Below are 16,120 nucleotides of genomic sequence, written 5' to 3' on the forward strand. Positions count from 1 at the left end.
ATTGTTGAGGCACTTATGACACACCATTCACAAAAAGACACACTTACAGAAAATGAAACACTCTAAATGTCAAACCTCTGTGCTATTAGCAGTTCTTCTACTGTCAAGAATACAGTGCTTTCCAGAGCCCTCCCATAGCCAATGGGATTAAATTAGATAAAATGCCCAATTACCTTGCAAAAGACTAGGTTATGACACAAGGATAAATATACTACACATGTATGTCTGGTTTACCTGCTTTCCCAATTATCAAGGTCAATTGCCTTACATTTGTAAAAGGCAGTTTATTTAAAAGCCCAACTAAAGTAAAAAAAAATGGTTACAGGCAGTTCCCAAGTTGCAAACAAGGTTCTGTAGGTTTGTTCTGAAGTTGAATTGAAGCTGGAACAGGTACATTTTTTAAGTGTAACTCCAGGCACAAAATGTTTAGATTTTTTTGGATAGTATCGAAAAGGGTTAAAACCCCAATAACATTTGTTTTGCTGTTGCTGTATGTGCCCATTCAGAAGAACCCACCTCACTTTGTCCCCCCCACCGGGGCAACCAGCCTGCACGGCCACTGAAGACCCAATCAAAGCTGTATTCGAGCTCTGATCGGGTCTCCATGTAAATGGCTCCAGATTTTTTAAAAAATGACAACATTCAATACAGCCAAACTTGGTGTTTTGAATGCTTTTAAGTGCAGAGGAGGGGTTTGGGGTCTTTTAGACCCCCCAGATCCCTCCACAAGAGTACCTGTCAAGAAAAAAAAAAAAAACAAATGTACGACAATATCAGCCGATACCGATATGCATTGGCCAAAGTATCGGTAACGAAAAATCGATATCGGTCGATCACTAGCCTGTACATATTTGTCATATATATATATATATCAGTTGATAGCCTGCACTATCAACTCTACTCTCCTGTAAAACCATTTGCAGTGTGGCCAATAGGCACCCAAGTTTTAAACCACAGACTGGTCAGACAAGCACTCTGTCTCTCTCAGCATTGAGTATGCTTGAGGACGCTTGTGATGGGCAACATAGCTGTTAAGCCAGGCATAGATAGTTCAAATCACGGCCGGTTCAGCAGGGACCAGCTGAGATTCGAACCATCTATGGGAACGCTGATTGGATCAACTTGGGCAAAACCAGCATGTCGGATTTTTACATGCAATTATTGGCAGCAGCTATAGCCGCTAGCAATAATCAGTGTTCTCCCAACAGGGACAGCTCCCCATGCAAATTCATTTTGACATCTGCTTTAGCATGCGTTATTGAACTACGAATGTTCAGTGGATAAGTTTACCAGCTATTAACCGAGGCTTGTTAATACCCATTTCCAAAACCAACAATAAAACTGACTGATGAAGAATGTATCAACAAAAATATGAAAGCCATATTTAAACCCAAAACCAAAAATGGAAAACATATTGCAATCATTAGACGTGGCTGTATTCATTTTTTTTAGACCCCCCCCCCCTTTTCTCCTGGTAATCTGGCTAGTAACACACATCTCCTGTATTAGAGTCCAACTATGGATAAATGAGCAACAGAAACACCTTTGGACAGCAGCATTGTCAGTATGGGGGGAAGGGTAGTGTTAGATGCATAGCAGATTTAGATACGCTAACATATTCCAAACTCCAGCTAACACTTAATTAAGCAGGTACAATAGTTTATTTCCTTTTGGGAAAAAGGTTTTACAATTATGAATAAAAGCTGATAGTTGTAAGCACTCCTGCCAGTGTTAAATGGTTTATCTCAACACTTTATAAGTAGTTACAGCAACAGTTTTCTTACTTTTGTGATAAAGGTTTTATATTAATAAAAGCTTATCACTGTAAGCACCACTGCAAGTTGTAATTGGTTTGCCTCACGCTATAACTGCTATACCTGCAATACAGCTTGTTCTGTTAAACAACTTCCTGAGGGGGATCACCAGGTAGAAATAAAAGAAAGCCTAAAAAAGAAAAATGAATGCAGCCACCATATCTAGCAATTGGTAAGCTGCAAAATAACTGTTTGCTTTTGGGGGTATTACCACTTTAAACCAAACATAATGGAGGCGTTTGCTCATGACACCTAAATAAGAGTCTGAATCTAATTTTTAGCATATTTTAAAATTTCTATCATTGACAATAATATATAGCAGGACTCATGTAAGCATTTTATTGATGTATACAGGACACTTCTTTGTAGCCAAGCAGTATGGCTAGGATTGTATACTTCAGGTTTCAAACGCATTTATTTACAGAGCATCCAGCTGTGATGCACACATTGTGACATCTCCAAAACCGTCAATCGAATATTTCTGTCACAGTTCTCATAAGGAACGCTGTACAACAAATGCAATTCTCCAGCACAGCCTTTCTATGTATTTGGTGCTTAATAGCTGCATAATTCCCTGCAGATTATTTGCCATCAACACATGACAGCTCTGTACCAGTCCTTCCACCAGCACCACCTTTTTAATCAGCAGCATCGAACGTCTTACGGAAGCAGTTACAATGGAGCTGTACAGACTGAGTATTCTATCTTTTGCTTTCCCAGAAGATTCATTACAGATACATTAGAAAGTCAAATCAGGCAACAGCAGTCGGCTGGAAGCTTACATGAAAGACGCTTGATATAAAAGAGCTGATTTTATTTATTTCCATGTTTTTTTTCACTCCATCAAGAGGACACTGAGGACTAAGAATTATGCTCATCCATTTTCAGGGGACCATTTTTTTTTTTTCCACACTGGGGAATGGGGGACCAGTGTGGTTCATAGTTCAATATCATCAGCAAGGATACAGTATAAACTTCCATTATACACAGCCAGTCTCAACTGAAGTGTGCAGTTATCTGAAAATGCTGCCTGCTGCTTATCCAAACATGACCGAGGTATAGAATCAGGGCTGGCTTTAGGAAACCTGGTGGTGAGATCTACCAGCCATTGTAGACAGATAATATCCCACTCATCTATATGCTGAACTAGGTCATCCAGTCTGACTGTTCCTCTATATATCTCTGTAGAGAACACATAAGGGGCAAAAGGAAAATTTTAATATAAAGCCACGTGAAACATTAATTCTGGCCCTTAAAAAATCAAAAATGTTGATACAAATGCATCGGTCAAAGAGGTCCTAACGGAAGCAACACTAAAGTCAGCCATTCATGGCTATTTTTTCCCCATTCAGTCAGTGGGTAGAATGAATCCCCCCAGTGGGACATTGTATTCTGAAAGCAGCACCAACCACTGTCAGAATACACTGATCAGGGGCTAACGCCGCTGCCTGGCAACAGTTTTTCCGGCACATCCATGTAACAGAAGTCAATTACAACATTCAACTTCCGCCTAGCAGGAGAGCCCACAGTCCTGCTGGTATAGCAACATTTTGATCAGTTTTAAGCTGCCTATACACATGGAAATTTGATCGGTCAATTAACTGCTTTATCATTTCAACAAATTTATGCTGATATCCCAATTCCCAACACAACCAAAACACCTAAAATGTTCGATCAACTACAAGCAGATGGGAATAAAACTGTATTTAAAGCTTTCCATGAAGCTGTCCAACGTTTACATCTGGCACCAAAAATCATCTGTCTGCTGACCATGCCTGGGCACTAGAACCCTGTAGAAGTCTATGGGGCTCATTTTCTATATAGAAGATGGAGGAAGACATGCTACATAGAAGTCTGGGGGACTCTACAGGTGTAGATAGAGGATTTATGGGAAGGGATGTAAACAATCCCCAGGGACTGAAACCATCGAATTAAGGTACATGTGCATCTCTAGAGAGGTTGGGGGGGGGGGGGGTCTGTTAGGTAAGCTTTAAAGGGGAAAACAGGATAAGTGCACTTTGCCTGAAAGTGCACTTATTTACCCATTTGTTTTAAAGCGGTTGCATCCCCCACAAAAAAAAAACAAAAAAACCCTGCAGGACAATGGCATAATGTGCTAGTATGCATCACATACTAGCGCATTATGAGATCTGTACCTTAGAACAAAGCCTCGACACGGTCCCCCGGACACCGCTGAGGCAGCTGACATGTTCCCTCAGCGTCTCTTCCAGGTTAGGCGGCTCCAGCGATGTGAGTGGCCGGAGCCGCGATGACGTCACTCCCGCACACGTGCGCAGGAGTTCACTTTCCGGCAAGGAGCTCTGAAGGTCCGGCAAGATACGCCAGACCTTCAGAGCGCATGTGCCGCTGGTGTCAGCGGCTGCATGCAGGGTGAATATCTCCTAAACCATGCAGGTTTAGGAGATAATAATTTTACCTACAGATAAGCCTTATTATAGGCTTGCTTGTAGGTAAAAGTTAAAAAGCGGAGTATACTACTGTTTTAACAGCCAAATGTGTCGTTTTAGAGAGCGCCTCCATGCAGTTTTCTGTTCAGAGCTGTAGCTCAGTGTACTGTAAGATGGAGGAACAGAGTTAGAAATATCTGTCAGAAGAGAAAAATTATAGCACAGAAAGATTTACAGCAGCTCCAGAGGAAACGTTTGTCATGCATAAACAGTTCATTCCCCAAAGACTTTAAATCAGAAAATTAATTTCATTTGGATAGGTGCCTGTACCATAATTTGTTTAATTCTCTACAAAGCACACAAATATGAGAAGGATGGGACCGAATGTTACCCTCTAAAGCAAACAGAAATATTCTGGGGCAAAGCCAGAGCATTAAGCATCTGTAAACAGCAATATACCTTGTAGTTATTTTAAACAAGCGATTATCACAACATATTTACTATATACACACACAGACCACTTTATTAGGTACACCTTCCTAGTACCAGGTTGGATCCCCCTTTTGCCTTCAGAACTGCCTTAATTCTTTGTGGCAAAGATTCAACAAGGTGTTTGAAACATATCTCAGATTTGGGTCCATATTGACATGATAGCATCACCCAGTTGCTGCAGATTTGTCGGCTGTGCATCCATGATGCAAATCTTCTGTTCCACCACATCCCAAAGGTGCTCGATTGAATTGAGATCTGCTGACTGTGGAGGCCATTGGAGTACAGAACTCATTGTCATTGTCATGTTCAGGAAACAAGTGGTGAGATGATCAGAGCTTTGTGACATGGTGCATTATCCTGCTTGAAGGAGCCATCAGAAGATGGGGACACTGTAGCCATAAAGGGATGGACATGGTCAGCAACAATACTCAGGTAGACCGTCGCATTTAATTTATGCTCAAATGGCACTAAGGGGCCCAAAGTGTGCCAAGAAAATATCCCCAACACCATTACACCACCACAACCAGTCTGAACTGTTGATACAAGGCTGGATGGATCCATGCTTTCATGTTGTTTACACCAAATTTTGACCCCACCATCTGAATGTCGCAGGTGAAATCGAGATTCCTCAGACCAGGCAACGTTTATCCAATCTTCTATTGTCCAATTTTGGTGAGCCTGTGTAAATTGTAGCCTCAGATTCCTGTTCTTAGTGGACAGGCGTGACCCCTGGTGCAGTCTTCTGCTGCTGTAGCCCATCTGCTTCAAGGTTTGATGTGGCGTGCATTCAGAGATGGTATTCTGCATACCTTAACGAGTGGTTATTTGAGTTACTGTTGCCTTCATATCATCTTAAACCAGTCTGTCCATTCTCCTCTGACATTAACAAGGCTTTTACGTTCACACAACTGCCGCTCACAGGAAATATTTTCTCTTTTTCAGACCATTCTCTGTAAACCCTAGAGACGGTTGTGTGTGAAAATCCCAGTAGATTAGTAGTTTTTGAAATACTCAGACCAGCCAGTCTGGCATCAATAACCATGTCATAATTCAAAGTCACTTAAATCCTCTTACTTCCCCATTCTGATGCTTGGTATGAATTTCAGCAAGTCGTCTTCACCACATCGAGATGCCTAAAGCCCCGTACAGACGTACTGATCGTCGGCCGAACGATCGGCCGTCTTTTGTCCAGGGCTGTCGTGCGTTTAAAACTGCAAAAGACTGCACACAAATTTTGTCGGCCAACAACAGCCGACTGCAGAAGTGATGTCATGTGATGGTTAACTTTCCTTGTCTTTTTTCTTTTCTGAGCATGCCCAGTCTTGCTAATCTGCTGTCTGTCGGCCGAAATCTGTACTGACTGGCGAACAATCGGCCGTTCTGGTGACGGCCAACAAATATTTTAAAGTCTGCACGACAGATTCTGTTCGGCCGAAAATGCGCTGTCGGCTGTCGGAAGCATCATACTAACAAGCCTACAATCGGCCGAACGGTCGTCAGCCGAATATTGACGGCCGACAATCGGTATGTGTGTACGGGGCTTAAATGCATTGAGTTGCTGCCATGTGATTGGCTGATTAACAATTTGTGTTACCAAGCAACTGAACAGGTGTACCTTATAAAGTGGTGGTTGAGGACTGGATTCGTTTTATGCTGAACACTTTGTAGTGCTAAAGTTTTGTGCTAAGGTTTACAATTATATAGTGCAAATGTATTTTTTTGGAGTACAAATGCCATTTGTGCCCTTGCAATGATGGACTCTAGGAGGCAGGAACCACCTGCATCCTACCAACTAAGGACACTACATGGCAAGAGCCACCGGTCTCCTAGCAATGAAGGAAGCTAGGCAGCAAAAGCCACCTGTCTCCTAGCAATGAAGGAAGCTAGGCAGCAATAGCCACCTGTCTCCTAGCAATGAAGGAAGCTAGGCAGCAATAGCCACCTGTCTCCTAGCAATGAAGGAAGCTAGGCAGCAAGAGCCACCTGTCTCCTAGCAACGAAGGAAGCTAGGCAGCAAGAGCCACCTGTCTCCTAGCAATGAAGGAAGCTAGGCAGCAATAGCCACCTGTCTCCTAACAATGAAGGAAGCTAGGCAGCAAGAGCCACCTGTCTCCTAGCAATGAAGGAAGCTAGGCAGCAAGAGCCACCTGCGTCCCAGCAACAAAGCATGTTAGGAACCAGAAGTCGCAAATGTCTTGGCAATAAGGCTCCATTCACACCTGGGCATTTTGAAATTGTGGCAGAATTGCTGATTCTGCTCGTGTTCTCCAAACGCACTATAACTGCAAAACACAGGCTCAAGTGCCATTGTTTTCAAAGGAACCTAAAACGCGGTGCGGTTTTGCCACGACTGTAGTGCAGTTAATCTCATCACGTAAAGCTTGTTGCTCAAAATGGAGCAGGAGCTTCTTTTGGGCAACAAGCGTAATACAACGCGATTTGCCACAATAAAATTGCCGCATTCCCAAAAGGCCTAAGTGTGAATGGCGCCTAAAGGAGGCTAGGCTTCAAGGACCGCATACGACCTTGCACCCAGTAGGCTGTATACATTCTCCACAATTTACACATGTAAACATTAAATGCAAACAGTAGATTGGACAAGTTAAAGAAAAAAAAACAGGTAATCCGGTAACCATTTCAAAAGTTCATATTAAAATAAATAATCCAAGCTTATTTAAAAATACAACTAAACATCCATAGGGTGATATAAATCTAGCTCTATGGTACCTGTGCCTGCATGTCCTATGCAAGGCAATGGCATGTTACAAAAAACAAATTCTTTGGACTTTTTCACACATATGCTTTTAAAAAATTAACACTTACATTTTATTAATTTATTTATTTTTAGGCTTGCATACTAAAGGTTTGCACATTCCACACTTTTTGTTATTCCGAAGAGTCTTGGTTCCAAAGTTCACAATAAGGAGATTTTATCATTCACATTGCATGAAAACTCATGTAATTAACAATTGTTTGGGAAGCTTTAAAGCGTACCTTTACAGTGATGGTGGGCCTTGGAACTTTAGGGGTGCTGGCAAGCATTCTCAAAGTTCATTGATGTTCCTGCTCTCCAGTAACTCCATGCCTGTACAGGAGATACGGGCAGACAGCTATAATGAGATTCTACAAGATCCTGGCATTGCAGGCAGGCTTCAGATAAAATAATAATAAATGCACATTTCCTTACCTGCAAAAATATGTGCATTTATTTTTAAAGGTTAACTTAGCCTTTATCAGTAGGATCTCTTTTAAAGCCCTAGCAATGAACTTCATTTATTTGGTCCCTGTTGGTCTGGTAAATATACAATTGAATAGGTTTGGTTAAATCTAATTGAGAGGTTCAAAAAATACCAGTTGATTTTGCCAGAAATCTAGTGAGCTTATAAATAACGTCATGTGCTCTCTGCCTATGCCATTACCAGTTACATTGTTCTTGGAGAACCACAGAAAACACACCCCTCTGTAATGGGGATTAGAAGACGGTTGGGCATCTTATTTCTGTGTCCTAATACAGATGGGATGAGTTTTCATTCTGAGTCAGCAAGTATGTTAATGGCAGAATGAAAATAAAGGAAAAATAAGCGCTTGACAAAAAGGAACATTTATGTATCCACCACATTTGGGGCCTAATAAGCTATGATATTCTTTTGTTTTTTGGTTCAGATATAGTTTAAACAAGAACTTTAGATTCAAAAAAAGCTAATTTATTTGGGAAATACGCCAAATTCAAGCCAAAGCTGGGTATTGAAATGTGAATGCAATTTTCCGGTATGGCTCTCTGAATTATTTAAAGAGTAACTCCTTTTTTGTTGAGAAAAAAAAAAATCATTCCCCTCTGAGTGATCCATGCACATTGCAGAGATTTTAATAAACTTTGTTTCAGATTTCTACCTTTTGTTATTCTGAAGGAATAGCTGTTCGTTTGTCTCTATGTGCTAAGTGAATCTGTATGGGAGGGGATTTATAATTATTAAATCAGCTGCTGCACTTGCAGGGATCTAATGAGGAAACGTGCAGGGTCTGCATCCCTTTAGACATGATTTCCCTTTTGAAAAAAAATTTTGTTGCAGGGGATGCTCAAAATCAGACTTATATATTTTAGTGCAGACTTCTGTGAAAATAACTGAGCCAATCACGCGAGGAATTTACATTTCTGGGGGGGGGGGGGGGGGCGTTCTGTACGCCATCTATATTTAGAATGCTTCCAGGTAGCCATATTGTATTTCACAGAAAATAATAGCACTGCAGATTTTTGGCCTCGTCAGGCACAAAACAAATATTTTGCAAGTCTACTTTGAAAACCTCAAAAAGCTACAATTTGTTCAACAAGCATAAATATTAATTATGGTAGAAAAGGTAATGCTTGCTGTAACTGATAATATGCAGATGCCAGACTATGGTGCATCAATACTAGGTCGAGGATGGTGCTTCATCTACACACCTATTCTGTTCTGATTCAATGTATCTGCGATGCAATGGTGTCATCCTTGGAATTTTCTTACATCAATCATCTCCACCAGCCACTCAGACGATTGGATGCTGGGAGCTAAAACTGGAGCGTGAATAAATGCCTGTATGTGATGTGAAGACGCAAAATAAAATCCTTCCGCTCTCAGATTGATATCATTGATTAGACTGCAGCTTGAATGAATTTGGAGTTTGTTAGATGGAATTTCAGAACACTGAGGGCTTCTGTAAAATGTCATTATGTTCTTTATCTGTGAAATATATCAAACATGCTGCTGCCATGAAATGTATTATCACACCAAATCTAACATATAAAAAAAAAAGGAGACTTTAATTGGAAAAGAAAAGGATTTGTGTATCACCAAGAATGAGCCAACATAATCCTAAAAAAGGTATAGTTGAGGTTTTCATACACAGGGTAAAGCCGAACTCCAGGGAAAGTAAAAATGCTCTCCTGCAGGGGGGCCGAGTCTGCACCGCAAAGGTTAAAGTGGTTGTAAAAAGGCAGAAGGCTTTTTACCTTACTGCAGTCTAAGCCAGGCACGTCAGCGGGGGAACCTGAGAAGAGGAGGATCAGGGCTGCTCTGTGCAAAACCATTACACACAGCAGGTTAAGTATAACATGTTTATTATTTTAATATAAAAAAAAAAAAATGAAGCTTTGCAATCATTTTAAATGCTGGTTTAGGTCTAGAGGAGTGCCGCAGCAGCTGGAGCTACCCTCTACTTCAGCAATGGACTGTTCCTCACAAGGGAAATGCTCATCAAGTCTAGGTGTGCTGGGCCTGGGATGAAGGTGTATTGGTTATCTAATTCTGGCCCATCCTTCCAACTGGTCCACTGCCTCCAAGGTGCTTCTGAGCCATGGTGGCAACCTCCCTTCATCGCTTACAATGCAAGGTTACAGCAATAGTAAACCGCTACACTAAAAAAACAAAAAAAAAAAAAACAAAGGCAATTGCATAGTGTGCTAGTATGCATCGCATACTAGCACATTATGAAATATTTACCCAAGAACAAAGCCTTCCAGCAGTGTGCTGTCACCGCTGACAGGGCTTCTACCTTGCCTCAGTCTTTCTTCCGGGTTTGTGGGCTCCGGGTGTATGAGTGGCTGGAGCAGCGATAACATCACTCCTGCGCATGTGCGTGGGAGCCCTCGGCTCCAGCACAAAGCTCTGAAGGTCCAAGGCAGTATGCCGGACCTTCAGAGCGCATGCGCCAGTGACGTCCCCGACTGCATCCAGAGTGAATATCTCCTAAATGGTTCATATTTAGGAAATACTAATGTTACCTACAGGTAAACCTTATTATAGGCTTACCTGTAGGGAAATCGCATCGAAGACATGGTGGGGGCACTGCGAGGTTAGAGTTTGTGAAACTCACAGAGTTCAGCTTTAAGAGATTGTTTTAAAAATCTTCTCTAATAGTAAAAGCACGTGGATAGGGTTCTTGATGCTGATCTCCTGACCCATGCCTTACATAGGTAAGCAAGGTGGTCTACTTGACCTGTTTTCTTCAATGCAAACCAAATTGATCAGCAGTAGGAATGAGACTTCCTTACAATAGCCACAACTTGTGGACAGAGAAGGGAAGTCACATGTAGAGAATCCAAAGTTAGACTCTCCTAAAGAGAGAAAGCTAATAGATCATTAAAGCTGCTTACATTCAACAAAGTAAAATACTGTTTATGGGGAGAGCATGCTTTCAATGCAGGATGGCATCTATTCAGGTAGTAAACCCTAGAGGAAAACATGACTAATTTTTAACAAGTGTTTAGTCCTTAAATAGAGCTATATTTTAACAAATGGTGTCTGTCAAATCTGACAACGGTTTGAATCAACTATCACTACTAGTTGACATTTAAAAGCTTGGAGTGTTACAAAGACAGAGAATGGAGAAAAAAGAAACAGGGCACATCTGTCTCCCCTAAGCAGCAGGAAATACTGAGTATTTATCCCCCTGTAACAATATAACAAAGAAGAACGACATTGCATATATTGTCCAGATGGTGAGCTTGCTGGAAACATTCTTCTCCATAAAAAGAAAGCAATGTGCTGAAACATTTGCTCCCCATTCTGATTCCCTTGGATTTAATTACAGCCTGCAGTGCTCTCACTTCTGAAGGTGTTTTCTACATTATAAAAGGGCATGGAGAGCTTATATGGGGTACAATTAGATGCAGACACTGTCCATCAGTCATTCTTAAAGGTGTATACTGCTTAAAGTCCATCGCCAGTCACAAAAAAAAAAAAATTGGATTTTTGACTTACTGTATAATCCATTTCTCTGATGTTCATTGATGGACAGCTCCTGATTCTTCTTAACCATTGGGTTATACTGCCCCCTAAAGAAGTAGGACACGAGGCAGGAAAAAGCTTGACTATGCCTATGGGCAGTGCCAGGGGGTATACACCCATTCTCAGCTATAGGCAGTAAGCTTTATTACAAGCAGTGTCAGAAGAAAGCCAACTCCACAGAGGGGTGGGTGCTGTGTCCGTCAATGAACTTCATAGAAATGGATTTTACGGTGAGTCAAAAATCCCATTTTCTCTTTCGCTCATTGACAGACACAGATCCTGATTCTTCTTAAACATTGGCAGGGTTACACATGAGGGGTGGGAAAAAAGCAGAAAAATACTCCCAAGGCTAACCATAGCCAACCAGGTAACATGGAGCTCAACCATAAACAACTGGAGGTCTCCTGGAAAAAACAATACACCCTCAAAGAGGACCAGGTCCTGGAAACAGCAGCCAGCAAAACCTTGCGGTCAAAAGAAGCATCCGCAGATGCCAACAATTTCACTTTATAAAAATTTTGTAAAAGTGTGCAACGACGACCAGGTGGCCGCCTTGAAAACCTGCGTCACTGATGCCTGATGACAGAAAACCCAGGAGACACTAAACTCCCTACTAGAGTGCTCCTTGACAGGGAGAGGAGGAACCTGGCCCCTGATACGATAGGCCTGAACCCCCGTCTGTCTGACCCATCTGGAAATGGTAGCAGAAGAAGCGACAACCATTTGTGAGGTCCATCCGTGAGCACAAATCGAGAGTCTGTTTAGCTTGGGACACAGTGAAGGCAACACAATTTCTTCAAATGACAGTAAGAGACCACCTTAGGAAGGAATGACAGACAGGGGCAAAGCACCACCTCATCCTTCTGAATCACCATATAAGGTGAATGACAGGATAATGCCGCCGGTTCCAACACCCTGCGCGCAGAGGTGTTAGCCACCAAAAAAAGGCCACCTTCCGGGCAGCGCAAGCAGGGAACCTTTCTGAATATTTTCAAAGGGAGGCTTCTGTAGAGCTGAAAGCACCACATTAGGATCCCAGGGCAGCAACGAAGCCCACACTGAAGTAACTAAATGTCAGACACCCTGAAGAAAGAAACGCACCAGGTAGTGTGAGGCCAAAGGTCAATGTAAAAAAACGCCAAAGCCTATACCTGGCCCTTGACGGTACTCAAGGCCAATTTCTGTTCAACCCCCCATTAAATGGAGGAGGGGAACCCAGAGGACCCACCTTCCCAGGGAGGGGCCCACGTCAACCCCAAAACCCTCCAGGAGTAGAGGGTGGACAGCTTTAATACCCTACCAGGAACAGGATGGGCACCGCTCTGGACAGACCACTGGCTCCATCGTAATCTGGGTTCTGTCAGCCAGGAAAAACGCTGCAACTCAGGCCGATGCAAGGCCGTATGCGTCCTCACGAGACGTTTAACTCGCAGGCCAGCCCCCGTCTGGTGGGGCTATGTCATGGCCACTTAGCATGGAGCTGCAGTCTGCATGCGCTCACTGGCCAGACTGGGGGGACCCTCTGGATATAGATTATCCAGTCCAGCAATTAATTGTAGATTCTCACAGGAACAAAAAAAACAAAGACAGGAAAAAATTCCATTTAAAAAGAAAAAATTGCTAGGACTAGAGAGCCCCGCAAGGAACTTAGTCCTTAGCCCTAGACAGAAAAAAAAAACTGAGTGCCTATAGCTGAGAGTGGGTGTATACCCCCTGGGACTGCCCATAGGCGTAGTCAAGCTTTTTTCTGTCTAGTGTCCTACTCCTGTAGGAGGCAGTATAACCCAATGGTTAAGTAGTATCAGGAGCGGTGGCCATCAATGAACGAAAGAGAAAAAAGTTTCCCCATGCAGTGGGGCTGTGCCTGCTCTGCGTCTTTTTGTCTAGGGGGAGAAGAAAAGAGATATACTTACCTACTCCTCCGATCCTCCAAGCACACGACCAGTCTGGCACCCCTGCACTCTTCAGTTGTGGATTGTTCCTAATATGAAGCCCAGAGCAGGCTCCACTGCTGGGCTGTGGGGGAGCACTGTTTTCCGAAAGAACTAAGGATCGGGTGAGTAGAAGCTTTCTTCCCACCCCTAGACAAAATGAGCAGTTGACCCGTGCAGTAAAAGTACGTCCCCACTGCATGGGAACACTTTTTGGCCGGAGGCTGAGCTTTAAGTGAAAGCCCCATAACCAAAAACGTAACTTCCCCTGTAGCCCCAACGATTTAATGGGGCATCAAATGCATTCTCAAAACTGAAAAGTTGTTGCTTGCCTGTCCTAAACAATAGGAGTCTGCCATAATCATTAAATGTCTTAATACAAACCAATACGTCTTGTTTTTTTGCTTTTATTGCTGGGCTTAAGGTGCCTTCAAAAACACTGTGTGCTCCACTGCTGTAACTTTCTGACAGGCATTACTAATAGCCAGAGGAACTCTCACTCATGGTTGTGAGAAATATCTTTGATCAAGTCTATTACCTGAGAGAATGGAACTTTAACCACTTGCCTACTGGGCACTTAAAGCACCCTCCAGCCCAGGCCAATTCTCAGTTTTCAGTGCTGTCGCACTTTGAATGACAATTGCGCAGTCATGCCACACTGTACCTAAATGAAATATGTATCATTTTTTTCAAACAAATAGAGCTTTCTTTTGGTGGTATTTAATCACTACTGGGGTTTTTCTTTTTTTTTTTTGGCTGAACGAAAAAAGACCGTAAATTGTGAAAATAAAAAGGTTTTTATAGTTCGTTATAAAATTTTGCAAACCGGTAATTTTTCTCCTTTGTTGATGTGCGCTCATGAGGTGGCACTGATGGGCACTAATAAGGCAGCACTGGTAGGTGGCACTCATGGGCAATGATAAGCACTGGTAGTTGACACCGATTCAGCACTGATGGGGCACTGGCAAGTGGTACTGACCTGCACTGGGGCACAGATTATCCACTCAGGACCTATGTCCCTCCAACAGCAGCCGGTGATCTCCGGGTGCTGTTTACATCACATGATCAGCTGTCATTGGCTGACAGCTGCTCATGTGGTAAGATCTCATGGACTCGCTGATCACAGAGCGAGCTGCGTGCGCTCCGCAGGCAGCTCATATATGGGACAACCTACATGGACGCCCTGCCGGCAATTAGAGTCCGCACTGTAGCCGTCTTTCGGCTATAGCGTGGACGGAAAATAGTTAAAGTGCTTGTTACCTGTTCTCTTATAGCAGATAAAACAGCACAGTGCTTGTGCTGTCTAATCTACTCCTCTCTAAACTGTAAAAAACCTGGCTGATCCTGCCACTTCCTGTGTCCCACTCTGTGCCTTGACCACGATAATCATGGCTGCCAAGCCCTGATCACCATGGACCGCCTGCGTGCCTTCGTCATCCGCAGCTCTCCTGTCCTCCTGACCCCCTCCTGCCGCTATTAGTACAGAAGATTAACAATGGTCACTGCCAGCCCCCTATATCTAGGTATACCACACTGTATAAATGTGTTATTAAAATGAAGCTCGTAAATACCTTTTTACAGCTATCTTCAGCCCAGTCATGTGATTCCCAGGCATCTCTTAATCCAATCCAAAAGGTACAGCAGGAGAGGGTGAGCAGCCACGTGACCTCCCCAGCTGACGTCAGAGGGAGATCTACCTGCCTGTAAATATCAGTCTCCCACACATCTGGACAGTTTATGAAAGACAGCACACAATGGCCAGTATTGGCACAATATACAGTTTATTACTCTGTACAGGAACACACTTGTTTATGATTAGGATAAAACACAGTCTTCTATAAAATTACACACACAAAAACAGACACACAAAAGAACAATGAACAAACCTGTATAGAACAGCCGCCAATTGTGAATGAAATGGAACTAGCACAAAATTGACAGAACTCAAATTTACATTACAAACTCAGTCTCCTATTGTGTCAAATCCAGCTACAAACAGGTTAAACACATTATAGATCCAATGACGCCATTAACTGCAAACATTATTGAGGAGGCGGCAGCATGGGCCGTGCTGAGGAATAATGAGCCATCAAAAGAGATCAAACGGATGGAACAGCTAGAATAAAAGGCAGACATTCACTGCCTTTTATGAATTCCTATGTTTAGAAAGGAAAATAACATAAAACCTTGTCAACAATAACTTAACACCTCAGAAAGACAAAAGTAGTGGGAAAAATACCAGCTGATGAATTATGGAAGAGCAGCTTGTTTCTGAAAAGCTCAAATGTAAAATAGCTGAAAACTATTACGTAGGATTCTCAGGAGATCTATATAACCAAGCAGCCTGTTTCTCATCAGCAGCAAGTCCTGTGTTCCCAAATAGTTCATGTGATAAAATAGAAAAAAAAGTTGGTTGGCAAGCATGACTTCATTATTGTACTAAGCAGTGCCAATCTTATTAGTTTGATTGAGTCCTTCCAGCAAGAATATTTTTCATGTACCAAACACAATATTGAGGCATTACACCAGCAGGATGGATGCGGTCATAATGTGGACTGTAGGTCCACCACATTTACACATGTGGATTTAAGACTATCAAATGTGGTATCCTGTATTATAATTTGTGGTTTCTATAGATATCACAGATTAACATTTCAAATTTGTTGATTTTTTTAATGGAACTGCTGGATGACAAAGCAGCAGATGGCATA

Source organism: Pelophylax lessonae (assembly GCF_965119305.1).
Source record: "Pelophylax lessonae genome assembly, chromosome: 12".
In the NCBI taxonomy this organism is placed as follows: Eukaryota; Metazoa; Chordata; class Amphibia; order Anura; family Ranidae; genus Pelophylax; species Pelophylax lessonae.